At 47.2% G+C, this 19,617-nt stretch overlaps 1 long non-coding RNA gene across 1 annotated transcript in view; it reads right to left on the bottom strand.

Moving 5' to 3' along the window:
- Window positions 1-3,732, bottom strand: part of LOC138566373 (uncharacterized) — a 160,115-nt gene extending 156,383 nt beyond the window's left edge. The window contains exons 1-2 of the long non-coding RNA XR_011301924.1: window positions 3,621-3,732; window positions 3,434-3,530 (exon numbers count right to left, since the gene is read on the bottom strand). This is a non-coding gene — a long non-coding RNA (uncharacterized lncRNA). The remainder of the gene's footprint in view (window positions 1-3,433; window positions 3,531-3,620) is intronic.
- Window positions 3,733-19,617: the final 15,885 nt, after the last annotated feature.

The raw sequence follows: 19,617 nt of genomic DNA on the forward strand, positions 1-19,617 counted from the left end.
CTGAAGATCGTCTATCTGTTCCCCCTATCTTCACCCCTAATTGCTAAAGCTGTGAAGCATGATCTATATTCAGATAGTGGTACAGAAATGGAATAGGGAATGAGACGAGGGTAACACATGTATAAAGATGAAAAATAGATGAGCCTGATCAGATCCCATTTGTAGGATAGCAAGAACAGTGATATAGAAATAGAAACAAAACTAGACAAGTTTTTTTGCCACGAGTGTCTACATTTTGATATCTGCTTTTTGTTTAAAACAGACGATTTTGCATTTTTTTGCTGGATTTCTAGCAATGGCAAAATTGCATTTGATGGAGCTTTCTATTAACAATTGGGAACAGGTCTTCATTAATGGATGCAAATTGGGCCTTTACCTTGTCCATAATATAAATAGTGTGATGTATAATGCAGATCTCCATATAGGTATACCTCATGGTTATGCTTCTATATAAAAGGCAACATGGCTACCAGATGGATAATTTAAAGTCTTTGATGTGCAGTTCCATTCCCCATTGGTTCAATGAGTATTGAATGAGCTAATATACTATACCTGAGAGGCACTGATTGAAAGATATGGGGATGACGTTATGTCCGAACCCAATGTGCTTTTAGAACTATACATGACTGCCCATGGGAATGAAAAATGGACCTAATGACTCTGCCAATGACCCAGTCAGAGAACACACTAACAAACAAGAGACCAATCAGAACCATTTTAGGCTTCATGGAGCAGCGGATTGACAGCAGAATCCCTCTCTGATTTTTAGCCAATTGATCTACCACTTAAAGAGCATTTTGGATCCCTCTCAAGTTTCACTAATGAATAACTTGTTCTTCTACAATACTACTCAGTAATACGTATAAATCACTTTTATAGTATGTCAGCAAAATTGATGATCTTACTGGGTAAACTAGCTTTTTGACTTCTGTAATACTAATTTGCATTAACGGGGCTTCTGTACTTGTAATTAGCAACTTCTTAAACCTTGTCTCACAGATATTCCCAGGCCAGCCGCACCCACACTGTATGCCAAAAGCAAGACAGGTGTCAACAGGTTGTGCAAGAACTTGCCAGAGTAGCAAGACTGCTCCCTTAGCCATGTTTGCTGTCCTTTGAATATGGAAAATGTCTGAGGCTTGTTTTGCAGATATTCTATGCCCAGGAGTTCCCACCCTCCATGCCTGAAAAGGCCCCTTAGCTGGACTTGTTTTGGGCTTAAGCGACAGTGACGTTGACAGCTTGTCTGGGCAGCGTATGCCAACCTGTGCTCCCTTGAGCTCCCGGGCCTCATTACAAGTATGACGGTGCAGACAAAAAGGGTGGTAACAGATGGGTAATTCCATTACCGCCACATTACTGCACCATCATACTACAATTTTGGTGGTGAAGTGGAGGATTTACCTCTGGCAAAAAGCTGGAGGTAAATATGCTGCTTTACTGCAGAAAATCAGCAAAATCAGCAGAAATCCTCAAGCTGTCCTATAGACTCCAATAAATGGGGACTGGCATTGCCTACCATCACTTGTAATCAAAGTGGCGGTAACGGTATCTGTTTGGTAGTATTTCAGCAGATTTTCCACCGAAATACCACCAAACTTTGAATAAGGTCCCACATTTCATATTTAGTACAGCTCCACATTTCCTATTTAGTACAACTCCATGCAATATTACTTTAAGTTGGGAATCTCCATTACATGATCTCGGCTCCCACATGATGCTCCTCATACATTGACCTATTTCCACACTCTTCCTGCAATATAAAAACTTTGCCCTCTCTCCTACTTTTGGTTCATCAGGGGTTGGCAATTGAGCAAGGTGATGAGGGAGTTGTGATGATGTAATCTCTCTGCTCTTTAAAGATAATGTAATACAACCTAATCGAGGCATTACCTCTGAACTCCTCTTCCTCATCACCTTCCTCTTATATTGGCGACACGGTAGAGATATATGCCCACAAGGGCCAAATAATACACCAATGTCACATATGATTTGCATGTCCTCCAACAGCTGCCTCATACTGGCCAGAGCACTTATACAGTCCAACCTGGACATTTGCAATGGGCTCTAATTAGGTGCCAGCAAATCTATAATCAATAAACTGCAGGTTCTGCAAAATAATGCACTTAGAGCGGCATTAAACATTCCTAGAAGAGAGCATATTTCCACCACCAGAACACTATGTAAATGGCTCTCTATACAAAATGAAACTGAAAAACCCCCTGCTTCACATACAAAGCTCTGAAACATCTAGCCCCACCATACCTCACGGACAAATTTACAATGAAATCCACCGCGAGAATTACTAGATCCACTAACACATCCTGCTTGGTGGTGCCCAGGTACTGCCTAAAAGAGCTGGCGGAACGAGCATCCCAGTTCTAGCCTCCCAATTGTGGAACACACTTCCAGAGGACATCAAAACCAGCCCAACTCTTCAAACATTCAGGCATCAAGCAATGCAATAGATGTATGTAAATCCTCAGTGGTAGACAGCGCTATCAGAAGAACACACTAAACCTAGTGAATGGAAGAACAGGTTTTTGGCAGAAACCCAGGCTCCTGTCTAAGTATAAGAGCTTTGTCAGCTTTGGGTATAATCCACAGATAAGATTTTCTGCAACAAAGGGCCCTTTTATGCCCTCGTGGCAAAGGGAAGAAATTGGCACTAAGAAGGTGATTGCTTGGCCTAAGCACTCATAAGGAGCACCTAATAAGGAATAAAGCAGTAAATCCCAGGGTGGTGTCAACTTCCTTCTTGGAGTGCAAAGGAAATGTCAGAGAAATAAACCTCAAACAGGTAGCTGCACACAAAATCAAACAGTTGATACGGTTTGGGTAGGTGTTGATCAGAGGTTTGCTTCAGTAGTGGGGCCTAGAAGGGTAATTTCTCGGAAACCCTTCCTCAGATAAAGACTGAAAATGTGGAGTGCCTCACTATCTGTGCTCCCAACCAGTGTTTGTGTAAATAGGATATGTCAAGGTAAGTATATGAACCCACACATTTCACTTGAACAATTAATTAGCTGACAGCAAATTGTTCTTAAAGTTCCATGAATTTAATCAACTGAAAAAACGCCACGCCAACATGTGTTTCAGCCCTCTCTGGCCCGTCCTCAGGGTGTAAAAAAATTATATTACTATCCAAAAAAGTGACAAATCATACATATAACAACACGTTAGGGCATACCCATAATTGTCAACAATTAATAGTAGTTGCAACAAATAACATTCATTAATGTAAAGGCATGAAAACAAAATAAAGACAAGATAGGGGAAGGGGAAGAAAAGACAAAGAGAAACAACGTTAATTAACATAGACAAGCACTCCTTCTAAGCAATATTTTGAACGTTCCGTCACAATGCAATCAAAAAATGATAGGTGTAAAAAATCCACATCACAGAGAGAGAGCAGTCCATATAGGTGGGGTACCTGATATAAAGCACGTAGTGTGGTCTGCCATGTATTTTGTATGGAAACGTGGGTTGATCATAAGTTGGCTAGAAGACTTCCGTGCATTAATTCATATCTGTAAAGGCAGACAGGACCTATTTTTAAAGTGATGATTCAGGCGTGTCATTTCCCATTTCCCAATTAGAAATAACTCACTCCAGCTTACCAACGAATCACAAGCTTTCTGTTAATCACGCGGAGTCATTGCATGGCAGCTTGGTGTGCTGTTTCAGACTTTGCCTAGGTATCTCGTGTTGTCACGTAAGTCTTCTCGTGTACTATTAATAAAGTTAAACAGGAAAGACATACATTTTGTAAGTCCACGTCTCGGAACCCTCCGAAAAAAGAGCTCCCCGTGGACCTATGATTTTACGGCGACGCTTTGTCAGCTTACCCATTAGCTGCTTGAATGCGTTTGTGCCTGGTATTTTTGCCGGCTCGCCGGTCGCACCCTCGTAGGAATGTGGGTCTTGTCTGAGCTGCCCTATAGCAGCTCAGCAAATAGGATATAGACATTGGTCATATGACCTACTGAAGCATTGGTTGCCTAGCAACCTCAAGCGCCGTTCTCACATTAACCGTCCCTTCAGAAACGTATTTCGTCTGTTTGCACAAAAGTCACAAAATTAGGTTTGAATACACTCAATTAGAATAAATCAAAAAGAACTGGAAACATGTGTGAGATTGAAACAGTTTTTTACGTGATTTCTGAAGTATATGTGCATGAAGGCAAGTGCACAATAAAAACGCAAACTATACATACTAAACCTATTATAGCACTGATTGCCTCACAAGCCCAGTGCCGTGCTCACATAACACGTCCTTTCAGATACGTGTTACGTCTGTTTTCTAAGTCATGAACTACGGTCTAGGGGCCTCCCATTTTGAATAAAAGCGAGTTAGAAACAAGTGTAAGGTCAAGCTGTTTTAAACATAATTCTTGATGTATATGCACCTGAAGGCAAGTGCACGATAGGACGCAAACTTGTAATTTGGTTAACTAAGACAACGGTTTAAATGCCACTGTGAATATCATTATCACAACTGGTCATCCCGATTTAAGTATTAGCTAATGGCTCACATTCAGGTCTTATAACTATATATTGTTAAGAATGATTTGTATGCTACTGTAATATGATGTATTTCTGTGTTTAAAACATCCATCTGTTGTCCATATCTAGTATATGCTGCATAATTTATGCACTGAGGGGTCTAGGTTGGTGCTTTTATTTGAGATATATCACTGATAATGTTGAAATAGTATTAGAAAGGCATTAAATAAAGATTTTTTTATATGATGGGAAAGTGTGTCAAAGAGAGAGGGTCCAAGTAATACTCAATAGTGTGAAGTTGACTGAAAAGAGCCACTATTCAACCGGAGCGGCTGGTTTTCTATAACGGACTGAGTGATGTGAGTTGCACTGGGTCACTGGTCACATTACTGGGTCAGATTAGAAAAGAAAAACAAAAACAAAAGCAATAAAACAGAAACATCCCTTAATGGACTGCTTTGTCTATTGTGATGTGGTGACATCATTAAGTCTCATCATTGAGTGATTTGTTTGACTTTAGATCATACCATATTGATCATAGAAATACATTCAGTTCATGTTCTTGGTTTAAGCCAAGCTGGACACATCGTAGCCTGCAAATCATGCATGCTTCTGCTTGTCGAAGTTTCAATTGTCTGTCGCCATCTCTTGCGTGTGGATAGATATGTTGTATGCCCACAAATCTGATGTGGCTTCTATGTGCCATTTGATGTTCCTTTTGCCAGTGTGATGTACACCTAAGTCTCTTTGGATCTCAGTTAACGATTGACTATTTTCGCCTGCAAGGTTAGCGAGGAGGTGTATGTTCTCAATTTCCTGTATGCTCCTAGAGCTAATAGGAGGTAATGTTATCTGTTGTTGAAAAAAGACTGATTTATTGTGAAAATGTTTTTGTAGTTTCAATTTTCTCGTGAATTTATACAGATCAATTTGCACCTCCGTCATATCAGATGCGGCACTAGTTGCGAAGGAGAGGCCATAGTTAAGAACAGTTATTTTGTTGTGGTGATAATTGTTTATCCGAAAGGTTTATAACTAAGTTCTGAGAATGGGCTTCGGTTGTTTGAGACTGGATCTTGTAAATCTTTTCCTTGTATCTCCGGTTCCTTCTCCTCTTTGCTCCTCTTCTTCTTCTTCCTCTGAGGTTGTTGGGGTTGTTGGAATATTTGAGCCTAAGGGGAGTGTTTTTTGAAAACGTACTTGTTACTCTCATACTTAAATCGGGATGACCAGTTGTGATAATGATATTCACAGTGGCATTTAAACCGTTCTCTGAGGTTAACCAAATTTCAAGCTTGCGTCCTATCGTGCACTTGCCTTCAGGTGCATATACATCAAGAATTATGTTTAAAACAGCTTGATATTCAAAATGGGGGGCACCTAGACCGTATTTCATGACTTAGAAAACAGACGTAACACGTTTCTGAAAGGACGTGTTATGTGAGCACGGCACAGGGCTTGTGAGGCAATCAGTGCTTTAATACGTTTAGTATGTATAGTTTGCGTTTTTATTGTGCACTTGCCTTCATGCACGTATACTTCAGGAATCATGTAAAAAACTGTTTCAACCTCACACGTTTCCATTTCTTTTTGATTTATTCTAATTGAGTGTATTCAAACCTCATTTTGTGACTTAGCAAACAGATGAAATACGTATCTGAAGGGACGGTTAATGTGAGAACGGCACTTGAGGTTGCTAGGCAACCAGTGCTTCAGTAGGTCACATGACCAATGTCTATATCCTATTTGCTGAGCTGCTATAGGGCAGCTCAGACAAGACCCATATTCCTACGAGGATGCGACCGGCGAGCCGGCAAGAATTACCAGGCACGAATGCATTCAAGCAGCTAATGGGTAAACTGACAAAGCGTCGCCGTAAAATCATAGGTCCACGGGGAGCTCTTTTTTCAGAGGGTTCCGAGACATGGACTGACAAAATGTATGTATTTCCTGTTTAACTTTATTAATTGGTTAATAGTACACAAGATGACTTACGTGACAACACGAGATACCTAGGCAAAGTCTGAAACAGCACACCAAGCTGCCATGCAATGACTCCGTGTGATTAACAGAAAGCTTGTGATTCGTTGGTAAGCTGGAGTGAGTTATTTCTAATTGGGAAATGGGAAATGACACGCCTGAATCATCACTTTAAAAATAGGTCCTGTCTGCCTTTACAGATATGAATTAATGCATGGAAGTCTTCTAGCCAACTTATAATCAACCCACTTTTCCATACAAAATACATGGCAGACCACACTACGTGCGTTATATCAGGTACCCCACTTATATGGACTGCTCTCTCTCTGTGATGTGGATTTTTTTACACCTATCATTTCTTGATTGCATTGTGACGGAACGTTCAATATATTGCTTAGAAGGAGTGCTTGTCTGTGTTAATTAACGTTTCTTCTTTTTGTCTTTTCTTCCCCTTCCCCTATCTTGTCTTTATTTTATTTTCATCCCTTTACATTAATTAATGGTATTTGTTGCAACTACTATTAATTGTTCACAATTATGGGTATGCCCTAATGTGTTGTTATATGTATGATTTGTCACTTTTTTGGATAGTAATATAACTTTTTACATCCTGGGGACGGCTCAGAGAGGGCTGAAACACGTGTTGGCGTGGCGTTTTTTCAGTTGATTAAATTCATGGAACTTTAAGAACAATTTGCTGTCAGCTAATTAATTGTTCAACTGAAATGTGTGGGTTCATATACTTACCTTGACATATCCTATTTACACAAACACTGGTTGGGAGTGCAGATAGTGAGGCACTCCACATTTTCAGTCTTCCTTCTTGGAGTATTTAATAGAATGGAGTCATGCATCACTTTTGGCACCATTTTTTCCAAGCATTCCTGAAGGCTCTGATGCCACCCCAGTGGATAGAGAAAAAGTTAAAAAGAACCCTGGGTAAATTATAAGATAGAAGATGGATTGACTGCAATCGCACCAGAAATGGAACAAAGCCCACAATACAAATATAATCTATTAGTGGAAGGGCGCTCTCTTCCAGTCCCCCCACCCAATTTCCTAACCAAGAGTTTGAGTTAAGATAGCCCACTTGCATCACGGATGTGGCTATGAAAGGTAACGGAGTAATGGGGGAATGAGAGCCTGTGTTGTTGCAAGGACATGCAGAAGAGGAAACTACATCGTCCTGGGCCAATGGCGGACCCCACAAATCACTTCCAGACTTTCCTCCTGAATGTTTCTGATCACCATATGGATGAGATGAAAAGGAGGACATGCATACAAAAGGTGTTTTCACGCGATTTGGCTTGGGTGTGGCTGGGGATTGCGGGGTGTTTTCATGCAATTTCGCAATTCCCAGCCGCACTCCAGCATAATCGCATGAAAACACCCCATGATCCCCGCTCGCACCCCAGCGTAATTGTGCGTAAACACCTCACAATCCCCGGCTGCCACCCAGCATAATCACATGAAAACACCCCATGATCCACGGTTGCACCCTACCGTAATCACGCATAAACACCTCAAAATTCACAGCCGCACCCCAGCGTAATCGCCTGGAAACACCCTGTGATCCCCAGTCGCACCCCAGCGTAATAGTGCGTAAACACCTCGCAATTCCGGACCGCACCCCAGCATAATCACGCAAAAACACCTCACAATTCTCAGTCACACCGCAGTGAAATCACGAAAAAACACCTCACAATCCCCGGCCGCCACCTAGCATAATCGTATGAAAACACCCCATGACCCCCGGTCACACCCCAGCGTAAACCTCAAAATTAACAGCCGCACCCCAGCGAAATCGTGTGAAAACACTCTGCGATCCCTAGTCGCAGTACAGCGAAATCGCGTGAAAACACCTCGCAATTCCTGGCCGCACCCCAGCGTAATCGCACGAAAACACCCCGCAATCCCTGGCCACACCACAGCAAAATCGCACGAAAACACCCCACGATTCCTGGCCGCACTCTGACATAGTCGCGCAAAAAGACATTGCAATCCCTGGCCGCACCCCAGCCGAATTGTGCGTCTGCACATAGCAATCTGCAGCAAGCACCCTGAAGGCAGCCTCCTCCAGACGGAATACCCCAGGCACCATCACCCATGACCCACCCTGCAGGCAACCCCCTCCCCATGGGACACCCCCACCCCACGCCAGCCCCCGTCACCCGTTACCCCACCCTGCAGACAGCCCCCTCCACATGGGATACCCCAGACCCCAGCCCCCATCACCCATGACCCCACCCTGCAGGCAGCCCCCTCCACATGGGACACCCCCACCCCAGCCCGAATAAGCCGTGACCCCACCCTGCAGGCAGCCCCCTCCACATGAGACACCCCACCCCAGCACCATCACCCGTGCCCACACCCTGCAGGCAGCCACCTCCACATGGGACACCCCCACCACAGCCCCATCACCGGTGACCCCACCCTGCAGACAGCCCACTCAAGATGGGATACCCCAGCCACCATCACCCATGAGCCCACCCTGCAGGCAGCTCCCTCCACATGGGACACAAACCCCACCCCAGCCCCCATCACCCGTGCCCCACCCTGCAGGTAGGACAGCCCCAACCCCATGGTACACCCCCACCCCAGCCCCCATCACCCGTGACCCCCACCCTGCAGGCAGCCCCTTCCACACGGGACACCCCCACCCCAGCCCTCATCAACCATGACCGCACCCTGCAGGCAGCCCCCTCCAGATGGGATACTCCAGCTCCAGCCACCCTCACCCATGACCCCACCCTGCAGGCAACCCCCTCCACATGGGACATCAACTGCATGATGAACCCTGACATACTGATACATCATCACTCCATCGATTGTGTGTCGTGCACCTTGAATGCCGTGTAGTGTCACCAGCCTGTATATACACCAGAACATATATCCTGCAAACAAAAATGAATGCATTCACCCGGGCCACATCCATGAGTGTGGCAGCTGGGCAAACAGAATAGCTGTCCCCAACCATCTCCCAACATACACATGTAACATGTGAATGCAAAAGTGAGGGCCTGTTGGCCATGTGACAATGTCATGGTACCAATCCCCAGGGACAAATTGTTCACCAATGACAGATTCCAAACCACGCTCAATGTCTGCCACATGATAAAACACTGGCCAGGTGTCCCACAGCCTGAGCTTCATTCAGCTGCCAATCCTAGAAGATAATCCCTAATGTACACATCACTGATTTGCCATGTGTGAAGGACATTGCAATCAGACAGTGCACCACGCACGAGAAACCTGCAATGGGCAGTCAGTGTGTAAATACCAAGAAATGGCAATAGTGTATCCCAGTGCAAGAGGGTGACCAACACTAGAGATGATCATAACTGTAAACACACATGCTGGTGAAGGGAATAGCACCACCTGTGTGCTACACAGCATCAAGCAAATCATGTGAAAATGTCCTGAACATGTAACACTCCCACAGTCTCCCCCCCCCACTCACAAACACAGTGAAGGCAAATACACAGTGATGCTGCACATGTGAAAAGAAATGCCATTTGACAGTGCACACACAAAATCCCACTTCATACACCACCACTGGTCTGCCCCATGTGTATAGTCACCCAGCAAATAAACCCTGAACATAACACTTGCAAGTAAGCAACCACACACATCACTAACAATGGGCAAGATCACGGCTACTAAATGGAATACCAAACAGGCACACTGCAAAAATAACTGTGAGCGACAATGACTGTGAGAGTGAAAAATAAATATATTAAACAGTTGTATTATAACAATGTATACTGTAAATAAAATCAGAAATCAGAAATCATAATCTCAAAAGATGTCTATGTAAAAATAGAAAAATAAAAATGTCCATGTGTATAAAAAGTAATTACACAAAAAAATCTATGAAATTACAAATAAACCACCTCAAACACACCAACAAATTATGTACAGGAAAACATGGAAGAAAGTCCAGAGTCAACTCCAAAACAAATAAAAAATAAAAGGAAACTTACACCTACAGAAATATGTACAAATAAATGGAGTAATGTCTGGGATCCATGCACCAAATGATAATGAAAAATGAAAGGAAACTCATATCTACAAAACAGTGTACACAGGCAGCGGTCACCAATGTCACTCAATATGGGCCTTATTACGAGCTTGCCGGTCCTGATACAACGGTACCGGTAACCTTGCCGGTACCGTTGTATCCGGACCAGCAAAATCTGTGTTGTGCTTGCGGGTGTCTTTCATTCTGCCAGGACTGACCTGGTGGAATGAAAGGCACCGCGAGCACAGCATGTCTGTAGCACAGGCACCGTTATGAACCGGGCCGGTGCTACAGGCATCCTCATTCCCATTGAGCTATATGGTGCTCAAATGGGAATGTGGATCACCTGATTCTGGCAGCCACGAAAGGGAAATTACTGGGTCCGGCGGGGCCGGAATATCCCGGTAATTGCCCATTCACAGGTGCCGGACCTTCTTGCAAGTTTGGAGGTAGCCTTGCCGGTTTTACCGGCAAGGCTACCTCCAACCTTGTAATGAGGCCCAATGTCTCTGCCAGGGCATCATCGAAGACTGTGACCACTTCCCCTAGGCGGGCCTCCGCTCTCTCCTCGCGGGCTTGCAGGGACTCCAGCAAGGACCTCTCCATCCCCTCCCACTCCCTGCAAGTATCCTTGAGGATGTCAGCCCGCCTCTCTGCCGACGCAGTTCAATCTCCGCCCAGGCCATGGTGACTCTCGCCTCCAGAGCCCGCTGCCTCTCTGCCCGGATTCGCTGCCTGTATATCATCAACATGGAAGACATCCTTGTTCGGAGGTCCACATTTGCGTCCTGCCTCACGCCGGATACCTGCAATATCCTCCTACTTCGAGCCTGCTGCTTCCAAATCGCCCGGTGCCGGCTTCTTGTGGACACCCTCCGGGGCTGATGACATCACCCAGGGATGTCGGGCCCGTGCCCTGCTCTCCCTCCATTGCCATTGCTCCTGTCGTTCCATGGATCAGTGTGGGGACCACCTCAGCTGTTCCACTGGTGATTCCCAACTCATGCAGGGATGTTAGCTCCACCAGACGTGCCGACATGGTTGGGACTGGTGCACAGGGGGCCCTGGTGGTATCGGAGCCCGGGAGGATGACTGGCGCACAGAGGAGCAAGACAAGGAGGGGGTTGCATAAGTGGCCAGCCCACGTATCCAATTTGAGACCAGGAATGCTGCTAGCCAGTTCAGGAGACACCAGACGTCATTGTGATGATGTGCAAGCCCACAGTTGCAAGTCTACACATCATCACTAATGACGGCTGTACGCCTCACAATACCGGCTAGCAGGGGTTCCACTCTGTCTCAAATGACAACATCCGCAGGCAGTGGGGTGTCGGTCTGGGTGGAAACAACCGACATCTGCGGATGGATCTGGCCTGAGGAATGATGGCAGGTGCATACTGATGCACGCGCTGGCCCAGGGACAGGATTTGGCACAGGCCACGGTGACCTGCACTGCCTCATGCCCCTGAGTCAGGACTGCACTAGTCACACCCACCTCTACAAAACCATTAAATTAAAAAAAGACAGTCACAAGGGGGCACGGATGGGCTAATACGGCCCCGTCCTCCTGCTCCTCCACCACCAATGTGGACGTCTCCCCAGTGTCTTCTGTCGTAGATGGCCCCAGTGTGTCATCCCCAATCTCCCCCACCCCCTGCTGCCAAGGAGTCCACATCCACCTTCGCCCTCTTGGACCTCCCCTCAGCAGCTGGAGCCGATGTTTGAGACGCGGCACCAGTCTCCCTGCTCCCAGAAGATGTGTCCAGGAGGCGTGACTGGGCCCTGCGTCTCTGCCTGGTGGAGGCATCCCTGCTGCCTTGCTCCACAGCACTTTCTCTGCCCTCTTCTTCCAACACAACTGTGGATAAGGAGACATAGAACACAAACATCAGGGTACTGCACCGATGTGTGTTTGGTAAAAAAGAAATGCGCATGAAGTACGCTGCTAAAAGGTACAACTACCATAACCATCCACAACAAACAAGTACATGCAATGTACATACATACACATACATGTAGGTCCTTCACACCAGACAATCCCATCCGGGACATGTCACTGTCACAACCTATAAACTGCGCATGCTACACATGCACGCATCATGGGCCATACACATGTCATGCACACACATCACCTGACAGTCCTCAAGCACTACACTTAGCTATCACATCAGAGTCCCCTCAACAGCAATCATGCAACAAGACTAGGTCACACATTGACATTCACCTGTTACATCCATCCAGGAGTGATGGCCAGTCACACGGTTACATCTTAGACACATCCACATGAACACCATGCATGTTCATGATGTTGACAACACCACTCATCTGTCACACCTATCACATGGACACGTATCAGATACATGTGACAAACCACGTGCACGTTGTGAAATGCAGTACAACACACAATGCAAAAGTAAGAACATTGAAATTACACATGGTTCAGAGAACACATGTAGAGCACTGTCTGGGACATGCACATAGACATCCGTACAAGAGGCATACGAGCTGTAAGGCCAAGGTGCACACTCCCACCATACATCAACATGCACTGTGGAGGCCAGCAACACATGGACACTCACCTGACGACTCCAGACTGAGGTGCAAATCGCTAATCTGGGTGTGCAGCGCTGGGTAGAAATTCTCCATGAGCGGCATGTCAGTGGTGTTTATCCAGCCCCTGTGCTTCCCCTGTTTGGCAGCAGCCTGGAGAAAGCACAGGGCCTTGTTGTGGGTCCTCAATTTGAGATCCTCCCAGCGCTTGTGCACGTGTTGGTAGTCACGGGGTGCCACTCCCTCCACATTGATGGCACCTATGATGTGGTCCCAGATCAGCTTCCGTCCTTCCTTGACGACTTGCGTTGGTCCGTGGAAGAGGGCATCATAATGCCCCAGGACATGCTCCACTAGGATGTCAACTTCCCTGGCTGCGAAGTTGACAGCCCTCTGCCTTGCTGCCATGGGGTTGCCACTTACCTCTGAAGTTGTTTCAGACATGGCAACCCCCAAGGCAGGTATGGGTGGGCAGGGTGGTCCTGGGGCTGGGCTGTGGAGCGGTGGTGATGTTCTGACATGTTAGGAGTCTTCTGAATCAGCTGAGGTGGTCACAGGGCCAAGGACATGAGCACTGGCAATGGCTGGACAGCAGGCACCCAAATTGCAGGACAGGTGGGCCGGCAGCAGCAGATGGCTCATAGAAGGCAGCTCAGGGCAGTAGGAGGCAGGTAAAGAGGCTCATAGGCAGGAGGGCATGGGTCTTCTGTGTTACTCACGTGGGCAGCCGGAAACAGAGTGACGGTTACTTTGCCCTTGCAAAATTAGCACATACACGTGAAATCAGAGGAAGGGCCTAATTGCGTAAGTTACGTGACACATGCTGGCAGTTGGCTGGCAATTGGCCGTTGGCATTCAGATTCGGGATAAAGGAGTGCGTAGAAGAACATTACACCCCAGAGCCCTGGGTCAGGTATCTTCAGGGTCATCTGCTCTCCCAAGCACCCAGTGTCAGCAGCGCTCTTGCCCTCGTAGTGAAGCCGAGGAGTTCTTCTCGCCAATCTACCGAACTATTCAGTATAATCAACAAACAGAACAGTTGATTGGCGGAAAGATGGAATGTCAACGAAGAGTCCAGAACCCGATGGAATCAGGATACCGGAGCAGGTTCTCTTCTCAAGGAGTACAGGCAAGACCCCCAGACAACTGCACTTCGAGCAAATATCACATAGATGCGATGTATGCATATAAATGCAGAAAACAGAATAGAATCCACCACTAACCTGAGTAGTTCTTCAGAAACTCCGATTCTCCGAACATTCCCAAGGAGGAACAAGAAGGAAGGTAAAATCCAACCCAAGATCCAGGTACAAGGCAAAGTAAGAAGCAGGAGAAAATCCACTCTGACTGTCCCAAGAGCACAACCTAACCCGACGGCACGAGGACGCCTACAAGGTACAACAAGGCAGTCTCTAGTCCATGTACCAAGGTGACGAGTTCCAATGCAGGTGGACAATCCTAGCAGGTTAGGATCGTGGACGATCCGAGGTCGAAGAACAGGGCTGGCAGCAAAAGTACAAAGGATTACCAAAAGCAGGTCCGGGGGCGATCCGAGGTCGAAGAGCAGGGCTGGCAGCAAAAGTACAAAGGAGTAGCCGAAGCAGGTCCGTGGGCGATCCGAGGTCGAAGAGCAGGGCTGGCAGCAAAAGTACAAAGGAGTAGCCGAAGCAGGTCCGTGGGCGATCCGAGGTCGAAGAGCAGGAAGACAAGGCAAGAGAGGACAAGATGCTGGAATTACAAGAAAAGGCAAGCCGCTAGAATACAAGATTCAGAAGCGCCGGCAAAACGAACAGGCGTGGCTTATATAACAGTCACATGATCATAGACGTATACTTAACGTGTAGAGGGAAAAAGGACCGACGTGAGAGGACGCCATCGTCTTCATGCCAACTTCCAAGATCCCGGCAGACGAGAACTTAAAGGGACCGTAACCACCGTTCGTTGGCGAATACGAGAGCCACACGTATTATTTCTCGTGGAAGCCGGATAACTAAGGCGACCCAACACAGATGGTTTCTGCCGATTCTTGACAGTTTCCTTCCCCAAAGAGGCCCCCACACGCCTTGATCTCCAGAAACGGGACAACAAAACCGGGGCATGTACGTTTTCGCATGGCTCCCAGGTGCGATCCTCTGGACCATAGCCCTTCCAGTCAACATAGTAGAGTCTCCTACCGTACCGAACCTTGGTGTCCAAGATGGCCGACACCTCATACTCCACAGCACCCTGAACCCTGAGAGGTGGAGGATGGGAGGGAAGACGGGTGTTAGGACGGCACGGTTTGATCAAAGACACGTGGAATACTGGGTGTATTTTCCACGACTGGGGAAGAACCAGACGCACCACTGCCGGGTTGATGACATGCGAGATAACATATGGCCCAACAAAACGTGGGAGCAACTTCCTCTGACCAGGCAGGCGTAAATTGCGAGTAGACAACCAGACGTTCATGCCTGGGAGATACACTGGAGCAGGGGTACGGTGCCGGTCAGCATATAACTTGGTCCTGTTCTGAGCCTCCAACAATCGTCTCATAACCCGGACATGGGTGCCGGAAATGTCCCTAACACAGGCAAGGGCAGCAGGATTGTGAGCCGGCAGGACAGGTGCGAGAGGCAAGGAACGCGGATGCCGCCCATATAGGGCAAAGAAAGGAGAAACCTGTGTAGCAGTGTGGAGTGAATTATTGTAGGCAAATTCGGCCATAGATAGTACCGAGAGCCAATCGTCCTGACGCTGAAAGATGAGACACCTTATGTATTGCTCCATAGTGGCATTCAGACGTTCGGTCTGGCCATCCGTCTGCGGATGATAAGCACTCGAAAATCGAGCTTCGATACCAAGTGCAACCGACAAAGCCCTCCAAAAGCGTGAAGTAAACTGAGGACCGCGGTCGGAGATGATTATAGAAGGAAGACCAAACAACCGAAAGACGTTCCGTAGAAAAAGATCCGCCAGTTTGGGAGCAGTAGGGATCCCTTGACAAGGTACGAATAGTGCCATTTTGGTGAAATAGTCGACGACCACCCAAACGGTATCAAATCCGTCCACCGGAGGTAGTTCCACAACGAAATCCATGGAAATGGAGGACCAAGGATGATCCGGAAGAGGCATAGGTTGGAGCAAACCCATGGGTTTGCCATGTGATGACTTACACTGAGCGCAAACCGAACAAGTATTTACGTAATCAGTAACATCCTGTGATAAAGACGGCCACCAACACCATCTTTTCAGTAGCTCCACCGACTTCCTAATACCGGGATGAGCAGCCAGAGAGGAGTCATGACACCATTGTATAGCAGTACGTCGCGTCTCTGGAGTAGGCAGGAATATCTTACCCTGGTAGTAGGGCAAGGAATTTATGTTCTCCAGCTTGTATTTTGTTACTTCCGATGGATCGTTTCTAAGCCATTCCTGTATACAAGACTTAAGTGACGGGCGTAAAGAACAACCACAAACTACCTGAGTAGGTAACAGAGGTACACCAGTGGCGTGAGAGGATTTGGCGGGTCCATGTAGACGAGAGAGAGCATCTGCCTTAGAATTCTGAGAACCAGGACGATAGGAAATAGTGAAATCAAACATGGAAAAGAATTCATGCCAACGGGCATGTCGTGCAGTAGTGCATTTCACCGACTGAAGGGCCAAGAGATTCCTATGATCCGTGAACACCTGAACCGGCATTTGGGAACCCAGCAAATGATGCCTCCAAACCAAGAACGCGTCCCTGATAGCCAGCAATTCGCGCTCCGTGATAGTATAGTTCCTTTCATAAGGTGTTAATTTTCTGGAATGAAAGGCTACTGGATGCAAACCCGCATCGTCTGGGCAGGGTTGGGACAGGATAGCCCCCAAGGCCATATCCGAGGCATCAGCCTCGACAATGAATGGTAGGGTTGGGTCCGGATGCTGGAGCACAGGTGCCGAGGTAAAGGCGGACTTCAGAGAGTCAAACGCATGTTGAGCCTCCCCATCCCAACGGAAAGATCTCTTGGAGCTAGTCAGAGCCGTAATGGGACAGACAATGGTTGAAAAGTCTTGAACGAAACGCCGATAGAAGTTCGCAAAACCTAAAAAGGATTGCAACGCCTTTAGATTGTTGGGAACCGGCCAATCCAGTATAGCAGAGACTTTAGATCTGCTCATCTTGACTCCTTTGTTGGTGATGTTAAAGCCAAGAAACTCGACCTCTTGTACGTGGAAGAGACACTTTTCCAGTTTGGCGTATAAATGGTTGTCCCGCAAACGTTGTAGGACTCTACTGACCTGGACAACATGGGTTTCATGGTTGGGGGAGTATATCAAAATGTCGTCGAGATACACGATCAGAAATTGATCCAACATGTCATGAAAGACTTCGTTTATGAAGAACTGGAAAGTGGCGGGGGCGTTACTCAGGCCAAAAGGCATTACCATGTATTCATATAGACCGTATTTGGTTTTGAAGGCGGTCTTCCATTCATCCCCTTCTCGTATGCGTACAAGGTTGTACGCCCCACGTAAGTCTAACTTGGAGAAGACCTTGGCTGCGCCGAGCTGATCAAGCAAGACTGATATCAGAGGAATCGGGTATTGGTTTCTGACCGTAACGGCATTCAGGGCCCGATAGTCGATACAGGGGCGAAGGTCCCCCTCCTTCTTTGGAACAAAAAACAGAGGGGAAGCTGCCGGAGAACGCGAATGCCGAATGAAGCCGGATTTTAAGGACTTATCAATGTATTCCTTAAGGATGACATCCTCCTTGGGTGTTAACGAATAAATCCTGCCAGATGGTATCTTGGCCCCAGGAATCAATTCTATAGGACAATCAAAAGGCCTGTGGGGTGGAAGGATCTCTGCTCCACCTGCGTCAAAGACATCCCGATAGTCTCGATACTCTGAGGGCAATTGAGTGTTAAGAACCGCTCCTATCGTAGAGGCGGCATCCATGAGAGCATGGCTTGGGCTGGGGTTTTTCTGAACTGATGTCCAACAGAACTGATCACAATGTTCCGAGAGGAAATTCACTTCCCCCGACTGCCAATCCACCAGTGGGTTGTGCAGTCTCAACCAAGGAAGTCCCAGGATGACTTTAAACTGTGGGGCGGCAATCAGGTCAAAGGTGATCTCTTCAGAATGCCCACATTCCGTCCTCATGACCAAAGTAGCAGTACATTCAGTCACTAGACCAGAAACCAAGGTTGAGCCATCAACCGCATTCACGACCTCGGGGTAGTCTTTGGAAACGATCTGTATACCCAACTCTCGGGCATAGTCACCATCAATATAGTTCCCCGTAGCTCCTGAATCCAAGACTACTGGAACTACCCGTCTACCGAGGGAGGTGGAATAGAGAGTGACGGATAAACAATAAGGTGTGGACATGAGGGGGTTGCGGTAAGAACCACCCGGCAACTGTACCCCTTCTATTGCCGGGCTTTCGCGTTTCCCTGTTTCTTAGCAGGTTTCTTAGTACATGATCGTAGTAAATGATCTGATGACCCACAATAGAAACAAAGGCCGTTCTTTCTTCGGTGTTCTCTGGTTTCTGCTGACAACGGTCCCCGCAATGCTCCGATTTGCATAGGTTCTGAGGACCCGGTGGCAGGACTTGACGTGGCGGTCGTGAGAGGAGGAAGCGGTCGCCGTTCCCCCCTTCTCTCTGCTTGCCTAGAGTCAATTTGAAGGACCAAATCAACCAATTCAGAGAATGCAGTAGGGATTACCGGTACCGTAGATAGGGTATCTTTAAGGGAGTCAGACAACCCTTTGTAAAACAAGGAGGCCTTCTTCTCCTGTGGCCAGTTAGTTTCGGCAACCAATTGATTAAACTTGGCTAAGTAAGCCAAAAGAGTAGATGTACCCTGCTGTAAGGCCAATAACTGTAAGTCGGTGGCTTGCGTAGCATAGCGGGTATCAAAAACCCGACTCATAGCCTCAATCAAGGCGTCACAGTCGTACAAGAGGTGACTGCCCTCTTCCAATAGTGGATTGGCCCATGCAGCCGCCGTACCACCCAGGTGTGACAAAAGGAAGGCTGCTTTAGTGGTTGGATCCGGAAACTGTGCTGGCCTACATAGGAAATGCAACCTACACTGGTTAAGGAAGGTTCGATAGGTCTTAGGGTCACCTAGAAACCGCTCTGGTGGAGCCAAGGGAAACTGAGCAGTCATGTACACCGGTCCCGTATCAGAACGGGCGCGAGATAGCCCAGAACCCGAGGCCGCAGTGGGTGAAGCCGCCCCAGCACCGGTGGGTTGCAAGCCAACCTGCAGCTCATCAATGCGCCTTTCGGTGACAGCATGGGCATGAGCCATTTCACTGCGTAAATCCGCCACCAATTGCATTATGGCCGACAAAGACTCGTTGGCATCCATTTATATAGAAGGCTTCTGAATATGTCAGCAGCGCTCTTGCCCTCGTAGTGAAGCCGAGGAGTTCTTCTCGCCAATCTACCGAACTATTCAGTATAATCAACAAACAGAACAGTTGATTGGCGGAAAGATGGAATGTCAACGAAGAGTCCAGAACCCGATGGAATCAGGATACCGGAGCAGGTTCTCTTCTCAAGGAGTACAGGC

Source organism: Ambystoma mexicanum, chromosome 2p (assembly GCF_040938575.1).
Source record: "Ambystoma mexicanum isolate Mex_15411 chromosome 2p, UKY_AmexF1_1, whole genome shotgun sequence".
Taxonomy (NCBI): Eukaryota; Metazoa; Chordata; class Amphibia; order Caudata; family Ambystomatidae; genus Ambystoma; species Ambystoma mexicanum.